This window comes from Miniopterus natalensis, chromosome 1 (genome assembly GCF_054644295.1).
Source record: "Miniopterus natalensis isolate mMinNat1 chromosome 1, mMinNat1.hap1, whole genome shotgun sequence".
NCBI classification, from domain to species: Eukaryota; Metazoa; Chordata; class Mammalia; order Chiroptera; family Miniopteridae; genus Miniopterus; species Miniopterus natalensis.
This window is the reverse complement of record NC_142081.1, coordinates 806,104-819,557: the sequence shown is the minus strand read 5'-3', so window position 1 is coordinate 819,557 and position 13,454 is coordinate 806,104.

The window sequence follows — 13,454 nt, the reverse complement described above, 5'->3', positions numbered from 1 at the left end:
ACTCTCTGTCTGTAGTCCACGTGAGAAAGTTCTGTGGTTACAACAGACTCTTGTAACTGAGAGACCTCAGAGGAAAGGGCAGAATCAGGAATCCACAGAGGTTCCTGAGGGAAACTGTGACAGGAAAAGGAAACCACCCAGGAAACAGCCCAAACCGCCCACTGCACCTGCTCCTGGAGGGTCCTTGTGCTCAGGGCCCTGAGCACACTGGTGGCCGCAGCCCCTCCTGCAGGGAGGTTTGTGTCTGGCTCACACTGAGTTCCCGTCACTGTGTCTCTCGCACAGTAATACACGGCCGAGTCCTCGGTGCTCAGTCGGCTCAGCTCCATGAAGGCTGTGCTGGTCGATGTGTCTGCCGTCATGGAGACTCTGCCCTGGAACTTCTGGGCGTAATTTGTATCTCCATCGTTAGGGTAAATCCTCCCCATCCACTCCAACCCCTTCCCTGGAGCCTGGCGGACCCAGTGCATCCAGTAGCTACTGAAGGTGAATCCAGAGGCTGCACAGGAGAGTCTCAGAGACCCCCCAGGCTTCACCACGCCTCCCCCAGACTCCACCAGCTGCACCTCACCCTGGACACCTGCAAACACAAAGACGTCCTGGTCAGGAAACTATCACACATCCACTGTTTCTCTCACTCATGTCCACTCACACACTCAGTGTCTCTTGTTCTCCATAAATTACCTCTTAAAACAGCAACAAGGAAAACCCAGATGAGCCCAAGCCCCATGGTGAGTGGTCTGTGTTCAGTCCTGATGAGGGAATGAGAACAGCTGTGGATCCCGGGGCTGGGCTCCTGTCCCAGAGCTGCAGGGTCAGGGCTGGGCTGGTTTTCATGAGCAGAGGGGGCCCTATTTGCATGTCGCCCTACTATATAGGGAGCTCTATGGTGAGCTTTCAGAGAGTCAGTGTCTCAGTGCAGGTGAGAGAGCCCTGTGAGTTTTGGTCACCATGGGAGCATTTCACTCACTAAATACAGAATTATAGGAGGTTTGGGGCTTGCGGAGGACACCGGTCTGGTAACAGTGACCCAGCATCTGAGCTCTCATCCTCCCCACTGACCTCGACTGCTCCTCTGAACCAACTTCAGGACAGAGCAAGACCTACCCAGTGAGTCTGCAGAACCCCTTTGTCTGTGTTGAGAGCCTCAATGAGCCCCTGTATTCTAGTGTTGCCCACACTTCAGGTCTGTATCCACCTGTAGTCCCAGAGTCCTCACTGCCATGGAGAAGCTTGTGCATCACCTGTGAGCTGGTCCTAAGTCAGCTAAGGTGAGTCAGGTTCACTGAGATCTGGGACATACAACTGAAGTCTCTGTTGTTTCCAGATCACTATCAAGTGACACAGGAAATCTGAGTGGAGTGGGGAATCTGAGTGACACAAGATGATAGGACCCATGCTCTTGATTCCTTTGTGCATCTCATGTCCCCTATTAATCCCCAAATTCGCTGGCCCTAGAAGCCCTCCCATGGGATATCAAGTCAGTAATCAGACATCAGCCTCTTGGGGAGTGGTTATGATAGATGAGGTCCAGCAGCAATAGCACAGCCATGAGTAACAGGGTCCGAGCTGGTCAGGAGTGACCTCTCCCTCTCCCTGGGAGGTGGGGCCTGAATTAGGTAACTTCCCTTTCAATGGCTGGAGAGGAGCCTATGGTGGGGCCATGGTTACAGGACCGTGTCCTGTCAGATCCCCATCAGCTCAGGTCCTGGAGGGAGGAGCTGGGTCAGCCTCTGGGGCCCAGCCTCAGGAAGCCCTGATATGAACAGAGATAGAACCAGAGACACTAGAGCAGCATTGGATGGACCACTTCTGGTCACCGAGCTCTGACCTCTTGACCTCTTACCCTGCTGAGCAGCCTTTCTTGCTTGGGGCTGAGGCTCAGTCTGAATATTAATGCAAGAAATTGGACTTTACAATGTTAATTACTTGAGAGTTTAACCAGTATGTTTAATTGGATTAGGCTCCTAGAAAATTTAACATGAAATATAATCAAATAGAAATAATCACAGAAAAGGGCCTGATAAAGGCACCCAGGGGAGCGACAGGAAGGCATTAAGTCCAGAGGTTGCATGTGGGGCAGCCTTTTCGTTATAAGTGGAGGGACTGGGGTCAGGCTGCCCTGGTCATTCTGGGACCCTTGGGGGCATCACTCAGCATGTAATTCAGGGATAGGGGGTCACCTGGGGCACATTGCATTAGATTAAAGACAGAGTCCCTTCTGTGAGCACAAGAAGAAAGTGTGGACTAGATGAGCAGGTCACACCTTTAACTTCTCCTGCATCTTTCAGACAGATTTTAGAGGGATTAGCATTTGTTGAGGTCGTTTCCAAATCACAACACTAGTATATTCACAATATCAAAATTTTTATTTCATATTTTTGTACAATGACTTTTAAGTTTATGCCAACTTAAAACACAACAAACATCCATTATCAATGTCTTCAGTATTAATTTATGAGGTTCCTTTGATCTGAGAAGCTCCCTCCCAAGCACAGGCAGGAGGGAGATTCTGCTTCTTCCTGTTGGAAATTCTGTCGTTGTGTCCAGAGCTTCCTGTGCAAACTCTTCCGTTATGCAAGCCCACGGCCCATGGCAGAGACCCCCCCACGCGTTACGTCAGAATTGGTCCTGGTTTCAGGTGGAGAAGAGACAAGAAATGAAAACAGTGACTATGAATGTGTGCAGCTCAGAATAACTCATGAGCTGAAATGATTATGGAAGGAGACGGACCTGATTCCTCAGTCTAGTGTTGTCAGTGATGTCGGGGTTCAGAGTGAGGGAAATGGGGAGAATTTCTATCCTAGACTTGCTGATGGGAAAGAGAACTTCAACCCTGATGGGAATCCCTCCCTCCCAGCCTCTCTCTGTCCTGCCCCTGGCGATGGTCACTGTGCTCACAGGATGCTGGTCTCTTCCCCATAACATACAACGTCCTTAGGGTGTAATGACCACATTCACCCATCAGACAAGGGATATGGAAATACATCCTTTATATTTACGATTGTCTTTTCAGTTGCTCAATGGAGTCTTTAGTAAGAAAATGGGTGTAATTTTAACAAGGGCTAATTTTTTAAATATTTTCTTGAATGGATCTTATTTCGGGTATTTTACAGAGAACTTCCAAGGTAATGCTGAGCCCCACTGTCCATGCTGATTTTCTGCAGCAGCCACGGGGACTGGAGCAGGTTCTGGCACCAGAGTGGAGGCTGCTGGGAAACTGCCCATAGATCTGGACATTACTTTGGGGCTGGGTGAGGGGAGGATGCTGGACTTATTTTGATCACATGACAAATATATGCCTGATTCTCATGGACAGAGTGTTACTGAACATATGGGTTTAGAGCCTCTTCCAGTGAAGACCCAGAAGGAAGCCCAGGGCAGGATGGAGACAGCTTATATCATCCCAGGAAATCCCTGAGTAATTCTGAACAAGAGCTGCTTAGAAATAGAGACTTTACCAATGCTGCAGGCAGGGGTCACGAGACATAAGGAAACTGTCATTGCAAACTGGTGGGAAGGGGATCCCTTGTTACCTACAGGCACATCCCCAAAGTGTCTCTGTCAATAAGGTGACAGTTCCACAGGACTAGAGGATTAGCACTTGGACTCCTTGTGTTTATGACTCACATGATCTTTCATGGATTATTCGGCTGCATAATTCAATGGGGTCCCATTTATGAATCTCTCAACTCTAACAGGGAAGAGAGGGCACCTCTCCCAGGAGGAGCCAGGGTGATGCTTTGTTTTTATGAGAGGCCATCATTTCATTGACCAGGGCCCCTGCCTCAGTCAATCATCACCATCATCACCATCATCACCATCATCACCATCATCACCATCATCACCATCATCACCATCATCATCATCATCACCATCATCACCATCATCACCATATCATCACTATCATCATCATCACCATCATCACCATCATCATCACCATCATCATCACCACCATCATCACCATTATCATCACTATCATCATCATCACCATCATCATCACCATCATCATCATCATCATCATCACCACCATCATCACCATCATCACCATCATCACCACCATCATCACCATCATCATCACTATCATCATCACCACCATCATCACCATCATCATCACTATCATCATCATCACCATCATCACCATCATCATCACCATCATCATCATCACCACCATCATCACCATTATCATCACTATCATCATCATCACCATCATCACCATCATCATCATCACCACCATCATCACCATCATCACCATCATTACCACCATCATCACCATCATCATCACCATCATGATCACCAACATCATCATCATCATCGTCACCACCATCATCACGATCATCATCACCATCATCATCACTATCATCATCATCACCATCATCATCACCATCATCATCATCATCACCACCATCATCACCACCATCATCACCACCATCATCACCATCATCATCACCATCATCATGACTATCATCATCATCACCACCATCATCGCCATCATCACCATCATCACCACCATCATCATCATCATCACCACCATCATCACCATCATCATCACTATCATCATCATCACCATCATCATCACCATCATGATCATCAGCAGCACCATCATCACCACCATCATCACCATCATCATCACCACCATCATCGCCATCATCATCACCATCATCATCATCACCATCATCATCACCATCATCATCACCATCATCGCCACCATCTTCACCACCATCATCACCATCATCATCACCATCATCATCATCACCATCATCATCACCATCATCATCATCATCATCACCACCATCATCACCATCATCATCACTATCATCATCACCACCATCATCGCCATCATCACCATCATCATCACCATCATCGCCACCATCTTCACCACCATCATCACCATCATCATCACCATCATCACCACCATCATCACCATCATCGTCACCACCATCATCACCACCATCATCACCATCATCATCATCATCACCATCATCGTCACCACCATCATCACCACCATCATCACCATCATCACCATCATCACCATCATCACCATCATCATCACTTTCATCATCATCACCACTATCATCACCATCATCACCATCATCACCATCATCATCACCATCACCTTCACCATCAACACCACTTGCTTTCTGGGTGCTAAGGGGCATAAGTAGTTAGGCCTTATCACTTGATGGGTGACGCTGACAAGTCAGGGTTCATTCCTCTCGCTTTCCCTGCACATGTGTGAAATCTGAAGAGAAAGTGGGGAGACCCTTTGTGTCCTGCAGGTGCGACCTTGAAACCACACAAGCCCCTCCTGTAAGGAGGACCCTCGCTGTCCCCACTCCTGACCCACAGTGAAAACCAGAACCAGTGCCCTCCCCTGGCCGATCCAACCATTTTCCGACCTGCTGAACAGCCGGTACTCTCTCAGCAGCACCCCCATCAACTGACAAACCTTTGACTAATGCTTCTGTGTGTGTGAAGTCATCAGCCTAGACAATCATTTCCCAGGAGTGTGGGTCCCTGTTCCTCTGCCTGGTGTCACCAATTCTTGATGGTGTGAGCATGATGCCAAGTCAATGACCATCACTTCCATGCTCTTTTTCCCTAGTTTTGGGGTCACATGCCTCTGGTGCCCGCAGTCCAGCCCCCACGTGTCCAGCTGCTGGCTGAGACCCTGAGGTGTTCGGAACTGAGATGCACTGTGGAGTTAGCAGAGCCCCCTGTTGGATTTAGGTGACGGTGGACAGGAGATTTGATGATTAATTGTCATTTGAATCCAAGAGTGCGTGAAAGAGACTCACTGCCTGTTGTCCCCGTGAGAAAGTCATCTCTGTTTACAACAGACTTCTCTAACTGAGAGACCTCAGAGGAAAGTGCAGAATCAAGAATCCACAGAGGTTCTTGAGGGAAACTGTGACCTGAAGAGGAAACCATCCAGGAAACAGCCCAAACCCCCCCCTGCACGTGCTCATAGAGGGTCCTTGTGTTCAGGGCCCCTGAGCACCCTGGTGACCACAGTCCCTCTGGCAGGGGGGATTGTGTCTGGCTCACACCAACCTCCCCTCACTGTGTGTCTGTACAGAAATACACGGTTGAGTCTTCGGCTCTCAGGCTGTTCATTTGCAGATACAGCGTGTTCTTGGCATTGTCTCTGGAGATGGTGAATCGGCCCTTCACAGACTCTGCATAGTACGTGCTACTTCCATCAGGATTAATGCTTGACACCCACTCCAGCCCCTTCCCTGGAATCTGGCGGACCCAATGCATGTTATAGCTACTGAAGGTGAATCCAGAGGCTGCACAGGAGAGTCTCAGAGACCCCCCAGGTTTCACCAAGGATCCCCCAGACTCCACCAGCTGCACCTCACCCTGGACACCTGCAAACACAAAGACGTCCTGGTCAGGAAACTCTCACACATCCACTGTTTCTCTCACTCATGTCCACTCACACACTCAGTGTCTCTTGTTCTCCATAAATTACCTCTTAAAATAGCAACAAGGACAACCCAGCTGAGCCCAAGCCCCATGGTGAGTGGTCTGTGTTCAGTCCTGAACAGGGAATGAGAACAGCTGGGGATCCCGGGGCTGGGCTCCTGTCCCAGAGCTGCAGGGTCGGGGCTGGGCTGGTTTTTATAAGCAGAGGGGGCCCTATTTGCATGTCACCCTACAATATAGAGAGCTCAGGGGTGAGCCTGCAGAGAGTCAGTGCCTCAGTGCAGGTGAGAGGGTTCTAGGGTATTTGTTTGCCACGGAGCTTTTCACTCACTAAATACAGAATTATAGGGACATTTGGGGTTTGTATATGAGACCACTTCTGGTAACAGTGAACCAGCATCAAGGCTGTGATAATCCTCACTAGTCCCCATTACTACTCTGAAAAAAACTCCTGGACAGAGTGGGACTTTTCCATGGAGGGTGCAGAGCCCCATGAGTTAAAGGAGATCCTCGATGAGCCCCTATATTCTAGTGTTACTCACACTTTGGGGTTGTATCCACCTGTGGCCCCAGTGTTCTCACTACAATGTAGAAGGTTGTGCATCACCGTGAGGTGGTCCTAGGTGAGCTAAGCTGAGTCAGGTTCACTGAGGTCTGGGACATAGAACTGAAGTCTCTGTTCGTCCCAGGATTACTAACAAGTGACACAAGAAATCTGAGTGATGAGGGAAATTTGAGTGGCACAGGGTGACAGGACCCATGGTCTGTTTGCTTTGTGCACCTCCTGTCCCCCAACAACCTCTAGGTGCACTGTCTGTAGGAGTCCTCCAGGAGATCTCATGTCTACAGTCAGACATCAAGCTCTTGGTGAGTGGTTATGATTGGTGTGGTCCAATGGCAATAGCACACCCATGAGTAACAGAGTGAGTTATGGTCAGGAGTTACGTCTCCTTCTTCTTGGGAGGAGGGGCCTGAATCATGTGGTTTCCCTTTCAGGGGCAGGAGGGAAGCCCATGGTGGGGCCATGGTGACAGGTGGGTGTCCTGTCAGATCCCCATCAGCTCAGGACCTGAGGGAGGAGCTGGGTCAGCCACTGGGGCCCAACCTCAGGAAGCCAGATATGAAGGGAGATGGCACTGGAGACACTAGAGTAGCATTAGATGGACCACTTCAGGCCCTGAACTCTGACCTCCTGACCTCTACTTGGCAGAGCAGCCTTCCTTCGTTGGGGCTGCAGGCTCAGTCTGAATATAAATGCATGAAATTGGACTTTATGATGTTAATTACTTTACGACGTTAATTACTATGTTTAATTAAATTAGGCTCCTAGAAAATTTAACATCAAATATAATCCAATAGAAATGACCACAGAAAAGGATGTGATAGAGATGCACAGGGGAGGCTCCTGAGAGAGCTCCTGGAGGGAATTAAGTCCAGAGGTTGCAGGTGGTCAGTGGGGATAAGGCTGTCAGGAGGCTGTGCCGAGGGAGACAGAGCAGAGGGGGAGCCATCTCTGGTGACCTGAGATTTGGTCTCTAACGGGACCTGGAGCCGAACTGACCATGTTGGTCTGAGATGATTTCCCGAGACCCAGAGTCACCCTCTCAGGTGGGAGAACTGGACTCTGCTCATTTGAAACACACCCTCCCTGTTTCTTCCAGCTTCTGAAGTGCCCTCTGAGCCGATGAGTTTGGAATCCTTCCCTGTTCCTGCATTTCTTGGAAGTGGTCAAGAAGGACTGTCTGAGAAGGTAGTTTATTTTCTCTGAAGTGTGTGTAGAATTCACCCTTGAATCCATATGGACACGAGCTTTCCTCCGCTTAGAGTTTTTGATGAATACTGCATTTATTGTTTAGACTTTGTACTAATCTGCAATGTCAGATTCAAATTCCTATATTAGCACCTATTAAGGGGACAGGGAAATACAACTGTTGACCTTCAGAGAGTGTAGTAAGTGCTGAAATAATGGTGTGTGCAGACCACGTGTCTGTATCACATGCCATCCAAGAGAATGAACTCGAACACGCTCCCTGGTATAGAATTCATAAAGTGTCTTAGTCCCGAGAATGGACCTCCCTCACCTCCAGCTCCGGCAGCACAAGGGACGGGCCCCAGCTGCTGGCCTCTGACATCCACTGTGGTTTGTGCTGGGGACACAGCTGTGCCTGACCCCCAGACTATGGCTGAGCCCGGTAGTGGCACCAAGGCAGGGCCACTGCTGGGAGACAGGAGTCACCTGAAGGAAGGTCCTGGCTCCAACCACCTCCGAGGCATTTGTGGGGCCTTCGGGAACTGCAGGGGGTTTACACAAGGTCTTCCTCTTGTGGACACACTTCGATATGTCTGACGGTTTCCTGGGCTCCCCAAGCCCTCTGGATTTTACTTTGTCCATAGAATACACTGTCTGTTTACACGAAAAAATGTTTCTACCAATGGAGTAAATCTATTAAAATACAAAGCCATCAGTGGTAGCCACAGAGAGACAGGAGTAGAGACTCTTGGAGGAAATGTCCTATGGAGAGGAACCAGGACCTTGGGAGTAATGAGCCACAAACACCACCTGCCCCTGGTGCTGTGGGTGCAGCACAGAGCCTGCGGGTCCTGAGCGCCCCCTGGTGTCCTGATTGGGTGCTCAGCCCTGTCTCCAGAGGCTGCAGGGACCGTTGTGTGTGGCTCTCCCTGACCTCCCCTCCCTGTGTCTTTTGCACGGAAATACACGGCCGAGTCCTCAGATTTCAGGTTGTTCATTTGCAGATACAGCGTGTTCTTGACGTTGTCTCTGGAGATGGTGAATCGGCCCTTCATAGAGTCTGCATAGGATGTGCTACTTCCATCAGGATAAATTAGACAGACCCACTTCCAGCCCCTTCCCTGGAGCTTGGAGGATCCAGCTCATATCCCTGCTACTGAAGGTGAATCCAGAGGCTGCACAGGAGGGTCTCAGATACCCCCCCAGGCTTCACCACGGCTCCCCCGGACTCCACCAGCTGCACCTCGCCCTGGACACCTGTAAACACAGAGACGTCCTGGTCAGGAAACTCTCACACGTCCACTGTTTCTCTCACTCATGTCCACTTGCACACTTAGTGGCTCTTGTTCTCCATAAATTAACTCTTAAAATAGCAACAAGGAAAATCCTGCTGAGCCCAAGCCCCATGGTCAGTGGTCTGTGTTCAGTCCTGTTCAGGGAATGAGAACAGCTGGGGATCCCGGGGCTGGGCTCCGGACCCAGAGCTGCAGGGTCGGGGCTGGGCTGGTTTTTATGACCAGAGGGGGCCCTATTTCCATGTCCTCCTACCATATAAGGATTTCTGGGCTCGAACATACAGAACGGGCAGTGCCTCTTTGCGACTGAGAGTGTCCTGTGGCTTGGGATGGCCCTGGGAGATTTTAATTAACTTAATAAAGAATTCTAAGGGTTTATTCTTGTCCAACAGACCATATGTGGTACCAGTGAGTCGATTATCTGGTTGGGCTCCTCCACAGTCGCCCCTACGGCTCCCATAAACCATCTTCAGGGCAGATAGGGACCCGTCCAATGAGGGTGGAGAATCCCATGTATATAATGAAAACAAGAATGAAAGTCTGTCTTCTGGTGTTAGCCACACTTCAGGGCTGGAGACAAGCACCTTCTTGGGAAAGAGACCTCAGGCTGCAGGTCTTGGAGAGTGGACTCCGTGTACATGGTGTGTTGGTTTCCCTGGCCCTGAGCATCTCTGGCTTCCTGACCTTCAAGGAGACAAACAAGACTGAGTGTTGAGAAGATGCTTTTCTATCCTGGGGACCCAGAGACACTGAGAAGTTAGAGAGATTTATGGAGGTCATGGAGGGGCTGTGGGTTTTCAAGAACCAGAAGGATATCTACATGGGGATCTTTCTGCCTAGTTATAAATATCCTTATAGAAAATAATAAAATCAATAATTAGTGAAATAAATTTAACTCAGGTTACCTATGATCAGTGAGGTTGCTCGAACTTCAAGTTAATTACTCGTCTAGGAGATGGAGGCCTTTGCAGTGTAAATTCAGTCAATGTCATGCTCATAGGAGTTAAGTTGATAACAGCCAGGTGTTGTCCAGTTTGGTTATTACAATTCTGAGAGTTTATTGTGAAAATGGACAGATGTGTCTTTCTATAGTGTTTAGATAACTGTTTTGTTGAATATACATGTAATAAAAATATTTGCAGCGGGGCTGGTGTTGAGTGTCCACCTATGAACCAGGAGTTTATGGTTTGATTCTTGACCGGACCACATGTCCGGGTCGCGGACTCGATTCCCAGTAGGGGACGTCTAGGCGGCAGCCCTTCAGTGACTCTCTCTCATCTCTGATGTTTCTTTCTCTCCCTCTCCCTTTCTCCCTCTGAAATGAATAAAAATATGTTAAAATATATTTTCAAAGCATGGACATAAAACCTAAACTTTAGACATGTCCCTAACCCACCTCCTCATGTGGGACATGAGCTCAGTGCATCCTCAGCACCCAGGGTTCATGAGAGCCCATTTTCCTCCAAGGCCCACAGAGGTCTAGAAACCCCTCCATTCATCCAGCATCCTGTCGGGTCCTTTCCAGCATGAGCACTATGGACCTGCTGTTCAGAGGACATCCCCTAGGTTCACTGGCCATAGAAGCCCTCCCATGGGTCCTCATGTCAGGAATGAGACATCAGCCTCTTGGGGAGTAGTGATAACAGACACTGTTTAATAGCAATAACACACCCATGAGCAAGAGAGTCACCGGAGGAACCACGGTGATGCTGTGTCTGTAAGAGAGACCATCATTTCATTGTGCAGGGCCCCTGTCTCTGGCCATCATCTTCATCATCTCCATCGTCATCATCATCATCATCACCATCACCATCATCACCACATGTTTTCTGGGTCTTAAAGGGCATAAGTACTCAGGCCCTATTTCTTGATGGGTGATGCTGACATGTCAGGGTTCACCCCTCTTCCATCTCCTGCACACGTGTGAAATATGAAGAGAAAGTGGGGGGACCCCTTGTGTCCTGCAAGAGGGGCATTGAAACCCCACACACGCACCTTGTGTATAGGACCCACTTGGTCCTCACTCCTGATCCACAGGGAAACCTGAAGCAGTGTCATCACCTGGCAGATCCAAACATTTCCTGCTGAACAGCCCGTATTCTCTCAACAGCACCCCCATGAACTGATACACCTTTGACACCTCGCTCTGTGTGTGTGACATCATCAGCCTAGACAACCATTCCCCAGGAGGGTGGGTTCCTCTGCCTCTGCTTGGTGTCACCTTCTCTTGGTGGTGTGAGCATGATGCCAAGTCAATGGCAGTCACCTCCACTGCCTGTCTTCTCTAGCTTTGGGGTCACATCCCTTGGTGCCCTTTATCCAGCACCCAGGTTTCCTGCTCCTGTCTGGTTGGGACCCTGAGCTGTGTGGAGCTGAGTTGTGGGGTGCAGTCAGCAGAGCCTCCTGTTAGATTTAGGTGTTGTGGGTAGAAGATTTGATGATTAATTGTCATTTGGACACAAGAGTGTCTGAGACTCTGCCTGTTTCCCCTGAGAAACTTGTTTCTCTTTACTGCAGATTTCACAGCAGTCTGGGCTCACACAGCCTTCCCCTCACTGTGTCCCTCCCACAGTAATGCCCGGCTGGGTCACTCGCCTTCAGCCTGCTCCACTGCATGTGCCTGGTGCTGATGGAGTTGTCTGTGGAGATGCTGACCTGGCCTTGGACTGACGGGCTATATCTTGTGTCCGAGTCACCAGCACAGATCATTCCCATCCCCGCGGCTTGGCTGGTTTTTATGAGCAGAGGGGGCCCTATTTGCATGTCTTCTTGCTATATAGAGATCTCAGGGGTGACCCTACAGATAATTCAGTAACTCAGTGCAGGTGACAAGTTTCTAGGGCATTTGGTTGCCCTGGTAGCTTTTTACCCACTAAATACAGAATTATAGGAGGTTTGGGGTTTGTTGATGAGACCACGTCTGGTAACAGTGACCCAGCGTCAAGCCTCTGATCCTCCCACTGGCTCCCATTGCTCCCCTGAAACTACTCCTGTCACAGCTGCACCTACCCCGTGAGGGAGCAGAATTCCTTGTATGTGTTGAGAGCCTCAATGAACCCCTGTATTCCAGTGTTAACCATACTTCAGGGCTGTATCCAGCTGTGGCCTCAGAGTCCGCACGACAATGGAGAAGGTTTTGCATCACCTGTGAGGTGGTCCTAGGTTAGCTAAGGTGAGTCCGTTCACTGAGATCTGGGAGGTACAACTGAAGTGTCTGTTGGGCCCAGAAGACTATCAAGTGACTCAAGAGATCTGAGTGATGGGGAGAATCTGAGTGACGCAGGATGACAGGACCCATGGTCTTGATACCATTGGGCACCTCCTGTCCCTCAACAATCCCCAAGTTCCCTGGCCTTAGAAGCCCTCCCCTGGGATCTAATGTCAGGACACAGACAACATCCTATTGGGGAGTAGTTGTAACAGACACTCGCCAGTAGCCATAGCACACCCATGAGTAACAGGGTCCATGCTGGTGAGGAGTGACCTCTCCCTCTCCCTGAGTGGCAGGGCCTGAATTACGTGGCTTCCCTTTCAATCACTGGAGGCGAGCCCATAGTGGGGCCATGGTGACAGGTGGGTGTCCTGTCAGATCCGCATCAGCTCAGGTCCTAGAGAGAGGATCTAGGTCAGCCTCTGGGGCCCAATCTCAGGAAGTGCAGATATGAAGGGAGATGGCACTGCAGACACTACAGCAGCATTGGATGGACCACTGAGTGATGGTCACTGAGCTCTGACCTCCTGACCTGGCAGAGCAGTCTTCCTTGCCTGGGGCTGCAGGCTCACTCTGAAGATTAATGCATTAAATTGGACTTCATAATGTTAATTATTTGAGAGTATAGCCAGTATGTTTAATTAGATTCTGCTCCTAGAAAATTTAGCATGAAATATACTCAAATAGAAATGATCACAGAAAAGGGCATGATAGAGACGCACAGGGGAGGTTCTTGAGAGAGCTACCAGAAGGAATTAAGTCCAGT